This window comes from Pongo pygmaeus, chromosome 1 (genome assembly GCF_028885625.2).
Source record: "Pongo pygmaeus isolate AG05252 chromosome 1, NHGRI_mPonPyg2-v2.0_pri, whole genome shotgun sequence".
Lineage (NCBI taxonomy): Eukaryota > Metazoa > Chordata > Mammalia > Primates > Hominidae > Pongo > Pongo pygmaeus.
In genome coordinates this window covers 205,413,022-205,425,445 of record NC_072373.2, presented here as the reverse complement: position 1 = coordinate 205,425,445, position 12,424 = coordinate 205,413,022, and the positions used below count along the sequence as shown (strand labels likewise).

Here is a 12,424-nt window from a genome sequence, read left to right as displayed (position 1 = left end):
CTGGGGCCGTGTTGACAGTTTTGATAACCACTGTCTACTGTTTCATAGCCAAACCTTTCATGGACTTATTATTTTCATGTTCTCAGTCTGTACAACTTTCTGAGCCTTGGCATAGGAAGGAGGCAGCTGTGGTGAAAAGCGCACTGGACTGCAGGAATCAGGAGACCCAGGATCAGACTCAAAATCCCAGCTCTGCTGCTTTAGGCAGACAGGGCATCCACAGCTTTGAGCCCCAGTTCTCCCATCTTCAAATGAGTTTTGAGGACTAAAGGAGATATGTACAGTTTGTGACATGCTTTATAAATCCTAGTGTAGTTTACAGATACTATTTACAATGTTGTTGCTGTCACAGTTTAACATGTGTGGTTTATTTTTTAAGGAGGCAGGAAATACTATAAGATTTGGTGCAACTGTAAACAAAAGTTGAGTAGCCAAAACAAGAGGTCAGTTGCTGTTTGGTCTTGCTTTAAAAAATCCTGTTGTGGACTCACTTTTAAATCATGGGCTGCAGTCCAACAACTGTTACTGAGGTGACTGTCAAATGATATCATTTATTGTAAGTATCATGGCTGTCTTGGAATTCTGTTTCGGGGCAAGATACAAGGAAAATTAATTTTAGACATTATATTAATGTAATCTGCATTTATACATATGAAACATCATTTGGAAAGTGAAACATGCTATAGAAATATTTTAGTCCAGTTAATAATTAAAAATAGGAGAAAGGAAATAGGAATAGTGATCTTTTCATCTTACTAGGGACTAAAGTTCGATGTAGTTTTAAAAAAATCTGACCCAGCCCAGAGCCTGACACAGAGTCAACATTCAGTGTTCAATAAATGTTGAGTGAGTGAATTAATAAGTGAATATAAGCTAGTCCATTTCATTCATGAAGTGCCTACGTTGTTCAGGGAATTGTGGAGGATACAGGATAACACATGGCTCATTGTCTTCAAGGAGTTTACAGTCTAGTAGGCCGTAGTAATACCATCTTAAATTTGTACAGTGGTTTAGAGTTTCCAAAGAACTTTAAGTTCTGTTCAAGTAAAAATACTTCTGTTGTACTAAATTTTAGCTTACTGTTTTAGTGGTTCACCTGACACATTAACAGCTGTATTTTGCTCTGTGCTATTTTATGATAAAGTAGACAGTTGCCACTATATGAGGGAGTCTTTTCTATCTCAAATGAGATAGATATGAAAGTACTTTAAAAATTATGAACATAAGTTATTAAGTACCTAACTCTTATATTTCTAAGGTCCTTTGGTTTTCTGGGCTGGGTTCTCTCCCTGTGTCTGCCTGGACACATGTGCACCAGACACTCCCAATAGTAATATCTCATTGCAGGCAGTGATTTTCCAGGTGAGATGAGGTTAGGGTACTGTGTAGTTTTTAAAAGCCTTAAGGGGATTCTGTATGGTTTACCCCTACCTCTCACCCTGCCATACTTTCCACTCCCTTCCCTCAGAGAATTACTGACTTTATAATACAAAAATGAGGAGATACGATGTGGTAAGTAGAAGAAGGAGGCAGAAACATTTATGTTTAAAGTATACATATATTCCAAGTCTCTACAGTTAAATGGTTATTTATACAAGTAAATATAATACGAATTTTAAGTAAGGTATATGTTTTAAGCTTCTGGAAATGATTTTATATCTGTGTTACTGGTGGCTGAAGGAAGTACCCCTTCACTGTGTATTTAAGACTGCTTCCTGTCTTCATGTACTGGATTCTGCTTGTAGTGCTGTGTGAAGCCTAGGCAGTGCAGTATTGTACCTGACTGTCATATTTTTGCAGCTTAATGCCTTAAAACTAGGACTAAGAACTCAGCACTGGTGTATATGTTATTATTTCCCATTTTTATTTCAGAGAAAAATTCTCTGGTCCTTGGGGCTCCTCAAAAGTGACTTTTTAAAGTGATTAAATTTTGCATTCTTCTCAACTTCCCAATTTCCTTTTTCAGACCCTTGTGTACATCTGATCTCCAGAGGTTTCATTTGACTGCTTTTTCTGCCTCCTTAATGATGTTTTCTAAGCCTAGTTTTAGACTCCTTTGAGCTATGCTTATTAAAGTCACTGCAGGCTGTCATGACCCTTGGCTGCCTTGATTGTACATGTGTTCTGCAACTGAAACCCCAGATACCTGTGTTGCAATCTCATAGCCTAAAAGCATTTTGGTAATCTTGGTAGGCTTTAACTTTAACAATCCTGGACCTGGCACGAAAGTGATAGATTTTGTGTTGTTTTAGAGGAATGTTGGGGAAGGAGGAATTGAAATGTTTTCACTAACCTGTGCAGTGAAGTGTTTATTAGCTAAACTCTTCTATTTGTGGTTTTCACAAAATACACTTTAAAAATCAGCCACACTGGGATAAAAAAGCACTTTCCTCCAACTTTCATTATGATTCTTCCAGTCTGAGCAATCTTGGCAGTTTAGTTTCATTAGGTGTTTTGAAAATCCCTTTAAATTGCTGCTGGGTTGAGGAGGGGAACAGGAGAGAATGTGATTCACTTCACATTATTTACTTAAAAGCTTCGTGTTTTATCATTGATAGTCTCCTTTTTCTTCACATCAATTCCTCATGGCCTCTCTTGAACCTCACTAGATTTAGAGATTGATCTTAATGGTAGGTTTAACAAATAATTATTTTCATTTTCTTACTAGTTACATGCTTGTATATATTTCATGGACCCAGTCTATGTTCTGTAAGCATTTATGTTCCTAGAATCTTTTTCTTTGGCCATTTCTCCCAGATCTCCCCACTGATATTGTTAACCCTTTGGGGTTTTATGTATATAAATGTGCACTTTGTTTTATCTGTTTCTAGGCTACCATCTCGTGGAGTTTGGAGGGCAAGTAGAAATTTCACAAACATAGTTAAGTGAAATACTGTAATTAGGTTACTTTTCTTCATAAAATTTAGTGTGCTCTTCAAATATACTGATTACTTTATCCCCAGGCTTACTAGATTTGGGCATAATTATTTTACTTGGCTCTTTCTCAAGAACTAAGTCCAGAAGAAAAATAAGTTGGCTGTCCAGCAAGCTGCATAAGTAGGAGGGTACATACAACAGTAGATACACACATCCTCATTAGACTTTTTCCACTGTGGATTTCTTCAGATGCTTAAATAGTGACTTTTCAAAGCCTCTCACCTTGCATCCTGGCAATGGAAACTTGAAAATTTTAATCAACTTTTAGAGAATATTGAGGCTTTGTATCTTTAATTTGACATTTAACTGACATCAAATTATCTCAGCTGATGAGCCTTCCAAGGCAGTTGTCTTCCCTGGCCTTTGAAGACATTCATAATACTGACCTTGATTGCTTTGTATTTTTTTCTCTGCTGCCTTTAAGGATGATATGCCCACTTGGAGTCATGGGATTGTGGCACCAAAAATAATGTATCCCTCACCCCATCTCCTCTGTTGCCTTCTCTTTTTCAGAGCTTTTGCATTTAGTGATTAAAATGGTGTGACTACTCCACTTTCATGTATCTGTTCATATCACTGATGCCTTTGAGCTGTTTAGGACTGATCTCCCACCCAGCACAGAGGAGTGGCTAGAAATAATCTCATTCTGTTTTTGAATCATATTGTTACATTGTTCATCTTCAAAACACTTTTTTTTTTTTTTTTGAGACAGGGTCTCATTCTGTCGCCCAGGCTCGAGTGCAGCAGCGAGATCACAGCTCACTGTATCCTTCATCTCCTGGGTTCAAGAGATCCTCACACTTCAGCTGACCGAGTAGCTGGGACCAAAGGCGTATACTACCATGCCTGGCTTTTTTTTTTTTTTTTTTTTTTTGCGTTTTTGCGTTTTCATAAAGATGGAGTCTCGCTGTGTTGTATAGGCTGGTCTTGAACTCCTGGGCTCAAGTGAGCCACTCACCTTGACCTCTCAAAGTGCTGGGATTATAGGCATGAGCCACCGCACCCACCCAACACTTTTAAAAACCAAATAAATGGCTGAGTACTAAAATCAGTACTTTGCCTATCTTGTAGCAAGAATGGTTGAACATTAAAGAGAATGAATACTATGTTCATGTCCAAAGTAAGGATTCCTGTCTCAGAAAAAAGAGATACTGTCAGAGGCTTGAGTCGTCTTGCTCAGATATAATAAGAATTTTTGGCCGGGTGTGATGGCTGTAACCCCAGCACTTTGGGAGGCTGAGGCAAGAGGATCGCTTGAGTCCAGGAGTTCAAGACTAGCCTAGGTAACATAGCGAGACCTCATCTCTACTAAAATTCAAAAAAATTAGCTGGGTGTGGTGTCACATTCCTGTAGTCCCAGCTACTTGGGAGGCTGAGGTGGGAGGATCACGTGAGCCCAGGAGTTTGAGGCTGCAGTGTGCCATGATCGTGTCACTACACTCCAGCCTGGGCAATAGAGCAAGACCTGTGTCAAAAAAAGAGAATTGGCTGGGCATTGTGGTTAATATAATCCCAAAGTGCTGATATTACAGGCGTGAGCCACCATAACCAGCCCCCAATTTAAAGGAAAAAAAAAAATCTAGAATGGAAATCGCTAAAAAAGGTTTTCACAGTTTTATAGTATAACATTTTTATAAAGGTCTATATAGACCACAGAGATATCAAGGACAGGTATTGTAACCTAATGCAGGTGGTGAGTTTTAGAATTTCTGTTTCAAGAATACTTTTAACAGTGTGGAGTCTATGGGGTTGAGGAAGGGGAGGGGTGAAGAAGCATAGGTGGAGAGAGAAAACAACTCACAGGCTCTAAAACAACCTGTTAACATTATATAAACATTAGAAATTCATTTCATAAGGGAATCAAAATTATGCTTTGTATAATTTATAGTGATAATCTGCTTAATCACACCTTACATTTCTATCATACTTATAACTTTTCCAAATGTTTTCATATTATCTCATTTTATCCTCACAAGTGTGAAATAGGCAGATTAGTTATTGCCATTTTATAGGAAACAAACCTGAGGAATAGAGAACTAAAAAGCTGCAAGGCACTGTTGAAAGAGTACAGAAAGAGAAGTTAGGAGACTTCAGAGAACAGTGTAAATTCTATGTGGAACTCTATGTTGCTGCTAAAATGGATAAGGGAAATTCTATATAAAGAAGTGGACATGGCTGGGCCCTGTGGCTCATGCCTGTAATCCTAGCACTTTGGGAGGTCGAGGCGGGTGGATCACCTGAGGTCAGGAGTTCAAGACCAGCCTGGCCAACATGGCAAAACCCCGTCTCTACTAAAAATATAAAAATTAGCTGCCTGTAATCCCAGCTACTTGGGAGACTGAGGCAGGAGAACTGCTCGAACCCGGGAGGCAGAGGTTGCAGTGAGTCGAGATTGTGCCACTGCACTCCAGCCTAGGCGACAGAGTGAGACTGTCTCAAGAAAAATAAAATAAAATAAAAAACTAAAAAAAAGAAGTGGACATGTCAAACAGAAACCTGTTTTTGTTAAGAAAGAAACACATTTGTTTATATAGAAAAAACAAACTATATTTATGAATTATATAACAGCAATCATCTTGGGGCAGGACTACTAAGGGCTTTTATATTATTATACATTATATTACCTTTTTAATAACAAGTATGTGTTGCTTCTTTTTAACTTCTCATTTTGAAATAATTTTAGATTTAATTAAACAGAAAAGTCACAAAAGTAGTACAGAGTACTTACACCTTAGTGAAAGGCGTAAGATACCCTATTTATTTATTTATTTATTTATTTATTTATTTTTAAACAAAAAAAATAGCCAGGCGTGGTGGCTCTTGCCTTGTCACCCTTGCTACTTGGGAGGCTGAGGTGGGAGGATCGCTTGAGCTCAGGAGTTGGAGGTTGCAGTGAGTTATGATCGCACCACTGCGCTACAGCCTAGGAGACAGAGTAAGACTCTGTCTCTGAAAAAAATAAACAAACAAAAAAGGGCATATTTCACACTGTTAGATTTGTCATTGCAGTGGCTGCACATGTACGCGCGCATGTGTGTGTGTGTAATTGACACTAGAAAGGTTCCCTTTGCAGTATGCAGGAGGCCTAGAATAGAAAAGAGAAATATGGAACAGCTTGGTCTTCTCAGCCTGCTCCCCTTTTTTGGATTTTATACAAGGAGGTGCCTGCAGAATGCAGCAGTGGTTCCAGTTTATTTTATGTTAAGGCTCACACACAACTTTCTATATATATATTTTTTTTGTCAGATTTTTTTTGTCTCTGGATCTCTTTACACTCTTAAAAATGATTGTGGCTGGACACTGTGGCTCACACCTGTAATCCCAGCACTTTGGGAGGCTGAGACGGGTGGATCACCTGAGGTCAGGAGTTCGAGACCAGCCTGACCGACATGGAGAAACCCCGTCTCTACTAAAAATGAAAAATTAGCTGGGCATGGTGGCGCATGCCTGTAATCCCAGCTACTTGGGAGGCTGAGGCAGGAGAATCACTTGAACCCAGGAGGCAGAGATTGCGGTGAGCCGAGATCACGCCATTGCATTCTAGCCTGGGCAACAAGCGAAACTCCATCTCAAAAAAAAAAAAAGATTGAGAATATCACAGAGGTTTGGTTTATATGGATTATATCTATCAATATTTACTGTATTAGAAATTAAAACTGGCTGGATGTGGTGGCTTATGCCTGTAGTCCCAACACTTTGGGAGGTCAAGATAGGCGGATCACTTGAGCCCAGGATCTTGCTATGTTGACCAACCTGGGCAACATAGCGACATCCCATCTCTACAAAAAAAAAAAAAAAAAAAAAATTAGCCAAGCATGGTGGTATGTGCCCGTAGTCCTAATTACTCTGGAGGCTGAGGTAGGAGGATCACTTGAGCCCGGGTTGAGGTTGAGGCTGCAGTGAGCTATGATTGTACCACTGTACTTCAGCCTGGGCAACAAAGGAAGACCCCAGTTCTGGAAAAAAAAAAAAAAAAGAAGAAAGAAAAAAGTTAAAATAGAAAAATTTAAAACATTAGTTCACTTAAAAGTAACAATAAATTGCCGAGCACAGTGGCTCATGCCTGTAATCCCAGCACTTTGTGAGGCCAAGGTGGGCAGATCACCTGAGGTCAGGAGTTCAAGACCAGCCTGGTCAACATGGTGAAACCCCATCTCTACTAAAAGTACAAAAATTAGCCGGGCATGGTGGTAGGCACCTGTAATCCCAGCTACTCGAGAGGCTGAGGTGGGAGAATCACTTGAACTGGGAGGTAGAGGTTGCAGTGAGCCAAGATCGCGCCATTGCACTCCAGCCTGGGCGACAGAGTGAGACTCCATCTCAAAAAAAAAAAAAAAAAAAAAAAAAAAAGAAAAGTAGCAATAAATTAATAAATTCATGAGAAGACTGGTGTGGTTTTACATTTTTGCATAGCTCTTTAGTGTCTGGCTTACTAGAAGATACTTTGAGAACCACTGCTGTCGTCAGAGCCAGTGGCAGGTAGGCCAAATGGAGTGATAGTCTGGCACCCAGAACAAGGCTTATTAAATTCGTTTCTTCATAGTGAAGAACATTCAGAACAGATGGGAGCAGGTTCATGGTAATCCTTCAGGCAGAAGCTGCATTGGTTATCTTGGTTGTTGTTGCTTTGTCCAGACACCCTCCCAGTCAGTCACCTGTGTGTCATCTCTCCCTCTATATTCATTGTAAGTATGTGCTTTGGTAAAAATCCTACTGTTAGTCCTAAACACTTTTCTACATTACAGATCATTCATTCAACATTTTTTTTTTGAGACAGAGTTTTGCTCTTGTTGCCCAGACTGGAGCTCAGTGATGTGATCTCGGCTCACTGTAACCCCCACCTCCTGGGTTCAAGCGATTCTCCTGCTTCAGCCTCCAGAGAGTAGCTGGGATTACAGGCATCTGCCTGGCTAATTTTTTTGTGTTTTTAGTAGAGATGGGGTTTCACCATGTTGGCCAGGCTGGTCTCGAACTCCTTACTTCAGGTCATCCACCCGCCTCAGCCTCCCAAAGTGCTGGGATTATGGGAGTGAGCCACTGCGCCCGGCCTCAACAAATATTTTTTGAGAAAAAAAATAGTTAAGCTCCTGTAGTCAGAGTACTGTGCTGGGCACTAAGGAGATAAAGCAGGGGACAAAATGGGCAGCTCCTTTTTTCTTGTGGACTTTACATCCGAACAGCTAATTACACAAAATATTATTTAATTATCATTGTGATTCAGTGTTCTTATAGTACAGGATGCTATGTGAGTATGTAATGGGGTCCTAGTTTTTACTTTGGGGTTAGGGCGGCTTATTGTGAGGAAGTGATATTTGTGCTGTGTGCTGAAGGATGGGTAGCAATGGAAGTGCTTCGTTTAGTTTTAATTGTACTTAGGTAGGGATCTTGGCTTTGACTGAGAAAGAAATGTAGAAAAATGGAAGAACTAACCCTGAACAGTTTGAATGTTCCCAGTTATAAGGAGGACAGTCAACCATTTGGTGATAAGTACTGATTATCTGATTAGGGCATTGTCTTTTTTCTGAGACATCCTGTAATTGAGTGGAAATTCCATGACAATGAGAAATTTATATTGTATACCAGTGCTTCTAAAATTTGATTGTATGCACAAGTAGCCTAGGGATCTGGTTAAAATGCAGGCTTAGATTAAATAGGTCCTGAAACTCTGCTTTTCTAAAAAGGTCATATGTGACGGTGATTCTGCTAGTCCAGAGACCAGTACTTTGATTAGCAAGGCTGTAATTCATAAATGGCCAGTGTGAGACTTCAGGTAGAGTAGAAGCCAGATAAGGGGCTGAACGAATGTTCTAGAGGTGATGTCCGGTAGGGAGAGGTATTGGATAACAGAAAAGATAAAGCAGTTTGGTCTAGGAAGTATCATGGCAGATACTGAATGCAAAAGGTGACTCACAGTTGCCATTACCGAGAGGACAGGAAAGCTGGGATTGAGATGGATGGCTACTAGCAGAGCCAGTGAAATATTCCACAGACTCATTTCTGTAGTGAGGACCAAGTGAACTAAATGGCCATTAGTCTGCCTAGGGAAAAGGTCAGGTACTAAGGATTGATGGCCAGCTCGTGGTAATTGTGTGGGCTCCAGAAAATGATCTAGATGATAAGCAGCTACAGATACTGGAGAAAAGGTGCACTTTACTTGGAATAAGAAGAATGTTGAATACTGCTTCTCATTAATCATAGATGATTAATCTATGGATGGAGAGTACTGCTAAATGGATTGAGGTAAAAAATGGTTGTAAATGGCAAAGGTAGGAATAGAATGGGGGGAAAATCTTATAGTTAATATTCACTTTGATAGAGTCACCACCATTAAGCCTAACAATTGCATAAGACTGCTTAATTTCATTGGCACTCAGAATAGAAGCTTACAAGACCATCAGAAGATGTTATTCATTTGCCCTTGTTTCAATATATTATTTTGGAAAATATCTTTTTGTTGCAGTTATGCTTTAAAATTTTGTTTAAGATACAGTATAGTTATTAGCAAATTTATTTGGATCAGAGAATCAAGGTAACATCAAATTAGCCATGAGTCATATAATGAACTGTGTATAAAAGTATTTTATATTTAATCATATTTTCTTGATGGTTTAAAAGAAATATTTTAGAATGCCATGATGGCTTAAATCCCTGTCTAATTTTCTTATCCTTTGGAATGTCATCTCTTTAGATTTGGCAAAAATCTTATGACCTTTAGAATGTGAAAGGAGAGGAATTAGGGCTTTTACTTTGATGAGCAGTCATTTTAGATTACTTGTCTTTTAACTTCTGTACATGTACCTACAGAAGGATAAGAGGCATGATTTACTGATGGAGAGGGCTAAGTGAATACTGAATCAGGCAGCTGTCTTAAACTTCTAAAACCTCTAAGACTAAAATGACTCAATAGAATTCAAGATTAGTCTTAGAGAAAGTTAGCTTTGTTAATTAGGTTGTCTCTTGATTTTAGAGGCAGGCCTGCCTGAAAGGAGAGCCAGAGGAAAGTTGAGGGTATGGCATACGTTTGTAAAAGATCAAGTTTTCTTAGATACCTGTACTTCTAAACTGTGACTCAGTAAGAACTGGGTGTCAAGGGACATCAAAGGTATGAAAGCAGTTGTTTGAAAAGAAATATATCAAAAGGAACCCCGCCTTAAAGTTATGCAATTGAAAAAGAATAGTCACTAACAAAGATGGTAATTTTTGAACTGCCTTAGTTTTAAATGATTGAATTATTAAAAAGTACGTATTCAACAGGCTGCCATTCTTTGGATAATGCTATCTAAATAGTGAAGCGGAGTGTTGCCATGGCAGGATCTGACTGGGGTCTGACTGGGATCCTGCCATGCCTTGGGGGCATTTTGGGCAGAAAGCAATTGGTGGTACTCTTTCTTCTCCACTTTGGGAATGGTAAGGACTAGATGGGGTACCCTTCATGTCTCATTCAGCTACATTCCAGAGATAGCTCCATGGGGAAAAGGATTAATCAGGAAAAAGAATATATTTCCATTCCTTCCTTTTTTTTTTTTTTTTTTTTTTTTTTTTAAAGAGATGGGGTCTTGGCCAGACACAGTGGCTCATGCCTGTAATCCCAGCACTTTGGGAGGCCAAGGCGGGCAAATCACTTGAGGTCAGGAGTTTGAGACCAGCCTGGCCAGCATGGTGAAAACATGTCTCTACTAAAAAAATACAAAAATTAGCTGGGTGTGGTATGGTGGTGTGCACCTGTAGTCTCAGCTACTTGGGAGGCCGAGGCAGGAGGATCACTTGAACCCGGGAAGTGGAGGTTGCAGTGAGCTGAGATCATGCCACCACACTCCAGCCTGGGCGATAGAGTGAAACTCAGTCTTTAAAAAAATTAAATAAATAAATAAATAAATAAAGAGATGGGGTCTCACTTTGTTGACCAGGCTGGAGTTGAACCCCTGGGCTCAAATGATTCTCCTACCTCAGCCTCCCAAATAGCTGGGACTACAGGTGCACGCCACTGCTTCTAGCTATGCCATTTTTTAAAAAATGCTCTGAAACCATGGTGGAGAGCTGTTATTCCTTTTTCAAAACATAAAAACGGTTCTAGACACAAGGAAAAAAACTGTTAGTTTTAAAGTCAAGCACCTTGGAAATCTAGTTTCAAACTAGATTTGTGCTCCCGAATACCTGCATGAGTCAGTTGTGTTTTTTTGTTTGTTTTTGTTTTTGTTTTGAGACAGGGTCTTGCTCTGTCACCCAGGCTGGAGTGCAGTGGCACAGTCGTGGCTCACTGCAGCTGGACCTCCCAGGTTAAAACAATTCTTTTACCTCAGCCTCCTGAGTAGCTGGGACTACAAGTGTGCGCCACCACACCTGGCTAATTTTTAAATTTTTTGTACAGTTAGGGTCTCACTATGTTGCCCAGGCTGGTCTCGAACTCCTGGACACCTTGGCCACCCAACATGTTGGGATTACAGGTATAAGCCACTGTGCCTGGCCCTCATTTGTTCTTTGTAACAAAATGTTCATCACTGTCCACTAGGTCAGTTATGGATTTAATGAGTGAGAATTACGAGGGCTCTATCTTCATGTGGCCAGCAGAACTCTAGTGACATGAAACTAAAAGGTGGGACTTAGGATTCAAGACTGTGTTCTGGCCAGGCACATACCTGAAATCTCAACACTTTGGGAGGGTGGGACAGGAGGAGTCCAGGAGTTTGAGACTAGCCTGGGTAACATGGTGAGACCCCCATCTCTATTAAAAAAAAAAAAAAAAAAAAAGATAGCCAAATGTGGTGGCGCATGCCTATATTACCACCTACTTGGGAAGCTGAGGTAGAAGGATCACCTGAGCCCAGTAGATTGAGGCTGCTGTGAGCTATGATCGTGCCACTGCACTCCATCCTGGGAGACAGTGCAAGACCCTATCTCAAAAAAAAAAAAAAAAAAAAAAAAGATTGCGTTCTTTTGTGATTTGCTTCGGATTCCTTTATGGCAAACCTCTTAGTAGAAACTTATTATCAAACCTAAAGAAGTTCTAAGGATAAATATTAGAAATCGACCCTAGATGACAAATTATGTATCACTGTGAATACTGTATCATTGAGGGTCAAATGTTTCTGTTCCTGACATCTCTTGCCTGAATGGCTTCAAAGGGCACAAAATAAATCCTCAATGCTGGATCCTGCTTTTTTTTTCTTTTTTGTTTTTTTCTCTTTTCTTTTTATTATTTTACTTTAAGTTCTTGCTTTTGTTTTTGTTTTTTTCCTCCAAGTATGTAAGTCTTTTGTATCTTATTGGAATATATTTCAAAATTATTTATTTAAAATCTCAATTTTGTTGTTTTTTTAAATGACTAATTTGATCACATCAGTATTGGAATATTTGTATTACAAAATACCGTGCAAGGCTTTATCCCAAATGAAAGTGAATTTTAGGTATTTCCAATTTGTATATTGTGGAAAATATTTTTTAATACCTAAATTTGACCTCCAGAATCGGCAGGATTAGGAGCACAGAA

The 12,424-nt window shown here is 39.5% G+C and overlaps 1 protein-coding gene across 1 annotated transcript in view; it reads left to right on the top strand.

Moving 5' to 3' along the window:
- Positions 1 to 12,424, top strand: part of MACO1 (macoilin 1) — a 70,226-nt gene that overhangs the window by 2,893 nt on the left and 54,909 nt on the right. The gene's annotated exons all lie outside the window — the stretch shown is intronic.